This window comes from Rhinatrema bivittatum, chromosome 8 (assembly GCF_901001135.1).
Source record: "Rhinatrema bivittatum chromosome 8, aRhiBiv1.1, whole genome shotgun sequence".
Taxonomy (NCBI): Eukaryota; Metazoa; Chordata; class Amphibia; order Gymnophiona; family Rhinatrematidae; genus Rhinatrema; species Rhinatrema bivittatum.
Window position 1 is genome coordinate 168,082,527 of NC_042622.1, and position 6,448 is coordinate 168,088,974.

Below are 6,448 nucleotides of genomic sequence, written 5' to 3' on the forward strand. Positions count from 1 at the left end.
AGGCCCTATTAGGTATGCACGCGGGATACAGAAAGAAAATGTGCAGCCAAGCCGCACATTTTACTTTCAGAAATTAGCGCCGACCCAAAAGTCGGCGCTAATTTCTTCCGGCACCGGGAACGTGCACAGAAAAGTAGTAAAAACTGCTATATTAAGTCGGAGATCCCGAAGAGTAAAAAAAGTAAAAAAAAAAAAATTTTGAATTCAGCCTGCGGCTGTTAGGCCGAAAACCGGACCCTCAATTTTGCCGGCATCTAGTTTCCGAGCCCGTGGCTGTCAGTGGGCTCGAGAACAGACGCCAGCAAAATTAACGTCGGCTGTCAAACCCGCTGACAGCCGCTGCTCTGGGCTAAAAGGAGGCGCTAGGGACACGTTAGTGTCCCTAGCGCCGTTCGTCCGTTTTTACTGAATCGGCCTGATAGTTCCTTCTTATTACTAAAGCTTTCAGGACCCAGATTTTACAACTAACAAAATGCCCATCAAAAATAACAGGAAATTATAGTTTAAATATTTCCTAGTGTACTACTTGTGTGGATTTATGTTGTAGGATAGGGTTTCTATGTGGATCAGCTGGTTGGTAGAGTTGGGGGAGAACTTGAAGAGTGGAGGAGGAGTTCCCTCCTATGGCTGAAAAGCATTGGGGTCCCCTCATACCTAAAGTGTGTATGGAGAAGGAAAGTGCACACACACCCTCTTCAGGAGTCTACACCAATCTCAATCCAGCCACCCATTAAATGTTTTAATCACAACAATGGTGACAAAGCAGCTGTGCTTCTTGCACCTAGAACAGAGGAAGGAAAGAAATGAGGTCTCCCAGTGTAGCCAGGGCCTAAAAATATTTACACTCGTGGCAGTGGAGGTAGAGGCTGCTCTTTTCAGGGACCTGGTGCGTCCAGCAGCTGATGTGGCTCCATAGCCAGCCACGCGTTGTGGGGATAATCACAGAGGATCCTTAGCTATGGAGAGTGAGGGGTAAAGCCTGGGATAAGCACAGAGGATCCTTAGCTGTGGGGGAGTGAGGGGTAAAGCCTGGGATAAGCACAGAGGATCCTTAGCTGTGGGGGAGTGAGGGGTAAAGCTTGGGGTAAGGACAGAGGATCCTTAGCTGTGAGGGGTAAAGCCTGGGATAAGCACAGAGGATCCTTAGCTGTGGGGAGTGAGGGGTAAAGCCTGAAATAAGCACAGAGGATCATTAGCTGTGGGGGAGTGAGGGGTAAAGCTTGGGGTAAGGACAGAGGATCCTTAGCTGTGAGGGGTAAAGCCTGGAATAAGCACAGAGGATCCTTAGCTGTGGGGAGAGAGGGGTAAAGCCTGAGATAAGCACAGAGGATCATTAGCTGTGGGGGAGTGAGGGGTAAAGCTTGGGGTAAGGACAGAGGATCCTTAGCTGTGAGGGGTAAAGCCTGGGATAAGCACAGAGGATCCTTAGCTGTGGGGAGTGAGGGGTAAAGCCTGGGATAAGCCAGAGGATCCTTAGTTGTGGGGGATTGAGGGGTAAAGCCTGGGATAAGCACAGAGGATCATTAGCTGTGGGGGAGTGAGAGGTAAAGCCTGGGATAAGCACAGAGGATCATTAGCTGTGGGGGAGTGAGGGGTAAAGCCTGGGATAAACTCAGAGGATCCTTAGCTGTGGGGGATTGAGGGGTAAAGCCTGGGATAATCACAGAGGATCCTTAGCTGTGCAGATTGAGGGGTAAAGCTTGGGGTAAGGACAGAGGATCCTTAGCTGTGAGGGGTAAAGCCTGGGATAAGCACAGAGGATCATTAGCTGTGGGGGAGTGAGGGGTAAAGCCTGGGATAAACTCAGAGGATCCTTAGCTGTGGGGGATTGAGGGGTAAAGCCTGGGATAAGCACAGAGGATCATTAGCTGTGGGGGAGTGAGGGGTAAAGCCTGGGAAAAGCACAGAGTATCCTTAGCTGTGGGGGATTGAGGGGTAAAGCCTGGGATAAGCACAAAGGATTCTTAGCTGTAGGGGAGTGAGGGTTAAAATCTGGGATAAGCTCAGAGGATCATTAGCTGTGTGGGAGTGAGGGGTAAAGCCTGGGATAAGCACAGAGGATCCTTAGCTGTGGAGAGTGAGGTGTAAAGCCTGGGATAAGCACAGAGGATCTTTAACTGTGGGGGAGTGAGAGGTAAAGCCTGGGATAAGCACAGAGGATCCTTAGCTGTGAGGGGTAAAGCCTGGGATAAGCACAGAGTATCCTTAGCTGTGGGGGATTTAAGGGTAAAGCCTGGGAAAAGCACAGAGTATCCTTAGCTGTGGGGGATTGAGGGGTAAAGCCTGGGATAAGCACAGAGGATTCTTAGCTGTAGGGGAGTGAGGGTTAAAATCTGGGATAAGCTCAGAGGATCATTAGCTGTGTGGGAGTGAGGGGTAAAGCCTGGGATAAGCACAGAGGATCCTTAGCTGTGGGGAGTGAGGGTAAAGCCTAGGATAATCACAGAGGATCCTTAGCTGTGAGGGGTAAAGCCTGGGATAAGCACAGAGGATCCTTAACTGTGGGATAGTGAGGGGTAAAGCCTGGGATAAGCACAGAGGATCCTTAGCTGTGGGGAGTGAGGGTAAAGACTGGGATAAGCACAGAGGATCCTTAGCTGTGGGGGAGTGAGAGGTAAAGCCTGGGATAAGCACAGAGGATCCTTAGCTGTGGGGGAGTGAGAGGTAAAGCCTGGGATAAGCACAGAGGATCCTTAGCTGTGGGGGAGTGAGGTGTAAAGTCTGGGATAAGCACAGAGGATCCTTAGCTGTGAGGGTAAAGCCTGGGATAAACACAGAGGATCCTTAGCTGTGAAGAGTGAGGGTAAAGCCTGGGATAAGCACAGAGGATCCTTAGCTGTGAAGAGTGAGGTGTAAAGCCTGGGATAAACACAGAGGATCCTTAGCTGTGAAGAGTGAGGTGTAAAGCCTGGGATAAGCACAGAGGATCCTTAGCTGTGAGGGGTAAAGCCTGGGATAAGCACAGAGGATCCTTAACTGTGGGAGAGTGAGGGGTAAAGCCTGGGATAAGCACAGAGGATCCTTTGCTGTAGGGATTGAGAGGTAAAGCCTGGGATAAGCACAGAGGATCCTTTGCTGTAGGGATTGAGAGGTAAAGCCTGGAATAAGCGCAGGTGATCCTTACTTGGGGGAGGGGAGTGAATGTGGGGTAAATCCCAGGATAAACAGAGAGAATTCTTAGTGCTGGGGAAGTGAGGGTAAAGGCAGAGATGAAATAAGGTTTGTGGAAAATGGGCAGACTAGATGGGTGTTTAGATCATTGTCTGCTCATATATTTCTAGGTTTCAAATGTATTTGCACTTACAATCCTGAGAGTTTCATGCTCACTTTTAAAATAAATCCTAATGGTTATGGGTGGTTCTCTGTAGTTTGCTTTTGAATAATGTATTTGTAAAGCAGGCTGGTATTTTGTTTGGCTGACAGATAAACATATATAAATTATTGTTATGAGGTTTAATTGTCCACTTCCATATTCTCTGGCATTGGTAGGAACAGGGTTGGGAAACAGCAGTATTGCAGACAACTCACCCTTCACTCCCTCCAGGGCAGAAGTAAGGGAAGAGCTGATCAGGACAAAACATGGAAAGGAAGCATGAGGAAGCCAGGTGGATACCGGCAGGTGCTTGATACTGTCCAGGAAGACCACAGAGACTGAGGAGGCTGGATGTTTGGGCAATAAGCTTACTAGTTTTGTTACAAAGCTTAGAAACTAAGGATGAAAGGGATGGAGAGAGAGGGAGGACCGAGATCTTGTATGTTCATGTACCCAGGATGGGAGAGGAAACCAGTGCTGTCCAGCTGCTAGCTGGGATGCATCCTTACAGTGTTCTACAACTAGGCAGCATACATGGGCCAATCATTTACTATATTAATCATATGGTCCGCATCACTAAAATCATACAGATAAAATTGTGATTTTAAACCTCTGGAATTCCTAGTAACCTAGGTTCTTTATATAAAACAGCAACCCACCCTTCCCCCTCCCTCCCCCGCCAAAAAAAAAGAGAAAGAAACAGGGAGAGTCCAGGATTGATGCTGCACTGTATGTACTCTCTCTCTGGGACCAGGATGACTTGTTGCAGTTAGCAGCCAGCACTAGGTGGCGCTACACTCCAGGAGACTGCCAGCCGGAGTGCTGAAGGCAAAGACTTCCCATGCAGAATGCACCCCTCCTCGTTCCCTATGCCTGAGGTGGAAGAGCTGCTGTGCCTAGGCAGTGATCCGCCCATCCCTCTCTTATTACCCGAGGTGGAAATGAGACTACATTTAGACATTACTCAGAGTTCTGCCTAAGAAAACGTTTCTCACTTTACTCTCTTCACTAATTCAGTTCCGTTTATTGTGGTTTATTCAGACATGTTATAAAGAAGGAATCAGGAGACTCGCCAGTCTTGCAGCTTCGTCAGCCCTCTCCATCAGCCTTCTGACATCTCTCTGAGCTTAAACAAAGCATTCACTATGTTCTCTGTGATAAGCCGTATTACTGTCCTTTGTCATTTATGAAACAGAGAGAAAAGTGTGGAAGTCAGTATACAAGTGCTGCATTCTGAAGGTGGCTCCATTACGTATCTAAAGAGATATGATGGTTAAAAAAAAACATGCTTGTGCCTTGTTTGGCTATAAGTAAAAGATATTATCTGTTTGCTACTAGCAGTCTCATTACTGTACATTTCCTGCTGCTGCTCATAGCATAAAAGCAAGTAGATGACGGGTGTGTTTTATTGGGTGCTGAAAGTCACTCGGTCTTTGCCCTTTTGCCTCACAAGCCAGGGCAAGTTTCAAAGCTTAAGTGTAAGGCACTCTCTCCTATCTTATTAAATGACCCTTTAGTTATAAAACGTTGCATGCTGAAAGTGTGTCTTTTTCATTGCCTGTAGCCCTAGCTGCTCTGACTTTTAGGTCAAATCTGTTCCAGTCCTTATTGATATTATCTTGGTAGCCTGCTACTGCAGATACAAAACAGGCATCAAAGGTCAGGATGTGTTCTGTCAGGAGAAGTCACTTAAAAATGTATTTGAATTGACATTACTTGACTGAATTTGGTGTAATTTGTGTTTTTATTATGCACTATAGATATGCTATTATTTTTTTTTAACTATAATCTGCTTAGCATGTGGTTTTCTTTATAGGCAGAATATAAATGATTGTAAATAAATACATAAATATGATGTGGATGAAACTGTTGAAATCACATATTTAAAAAAAAAAAAAATCCCATCTCACTCCTGCTTTTCAATCCTGCAGTAGTTAATGAGTTGGCAATGACAAGGCCTGCGCTGACTCTAAATAACCGTATGAATAGTGCCTAGCAGTGCCAGTGAAAGTGAAGCAGTCCAGCAGCAGAATTTAACTGAAACCTCGATGCACGTCGGGCTGAACACATGCAAGAGACAAGTACTGGTGCGGAATATGGAAGTGCAGGTTGAAAATAACAGAAAAGAAGTAAGAGCTGGAGCTAGGATTATGAAGAGAAACCGCACAAGACAAATCCAGCGATAGCCATAATTGTTGCACACATGAAGGTCCAAAAGATTTTGTTGTTTAAGATAAGGAGTACATCACTTTCACTGGCACTGCTAGGCACTATTCATGCATTTATTTAGATTAAGCTCAGGCCTTTTCATTGCTAGCTCATTAGATATTGAAGGGTTTAAAAGCAGGATTGAGTATTTCAGGAGTGAAATGAGATGATTTCAACAATTTCCCCCCACATTTTTGTACATTTTTTAAGTCATATCTTCTGCACTAACACTGAATGATCACTCCCCCTGTGACACTGATGAAAGGCTCCTTGAATAAAAAGTCTGGCTCTGACCTTGTCACGCTAGGAGGCTGCAAGTCGACAACTAGGATTCAGTATCTTCAAGAACAAGATCAGGAGACTGGCACATTCTTTAAATGAGTGACAGCTATTGATTCTGATTACCATTCTAGGCTAATCATGATCAATTAATTCCCAGATTTAGTCCAAGCATCAGTAGCAGGAACAAGACCCAGTATTATGTGACAGAGAAAATATCCACAGTCTCCAATCTCTCTTAATACCTTAGACCATATTTACAGACAAGAGACACGGGACCCAGCCAGACCTGTCTGCATTTGCCTTTCTTTGAATGATTCAGTTAGGTGCAGAAATCAGCACAGGATGGAACATCTCTAATTCCTGTTGTTGCTTTCTCCAAGTGTCTTCCAAATAGTGTTTGATTTGTACAAACCCAATCCAACAAAAAAACAAATTGTGTCTATAATGTTTGTAGCATTAAGTGTGCCTGTGATTGTTATGGCCACGTCTTCGGCCTGTCTTCCTCCTGCTTGCTGGCTCCTCCCCCGCCGGGCCTTCCTAGAGCCGTGCGCGCGGCTGATCTCTGTATTTAAAGGGGCCACGACAGGAAATAGTTGCGGCCCCTCCCTGGGGACTCCTCCTTCCTGTTTACTATTTAAGGCAAGG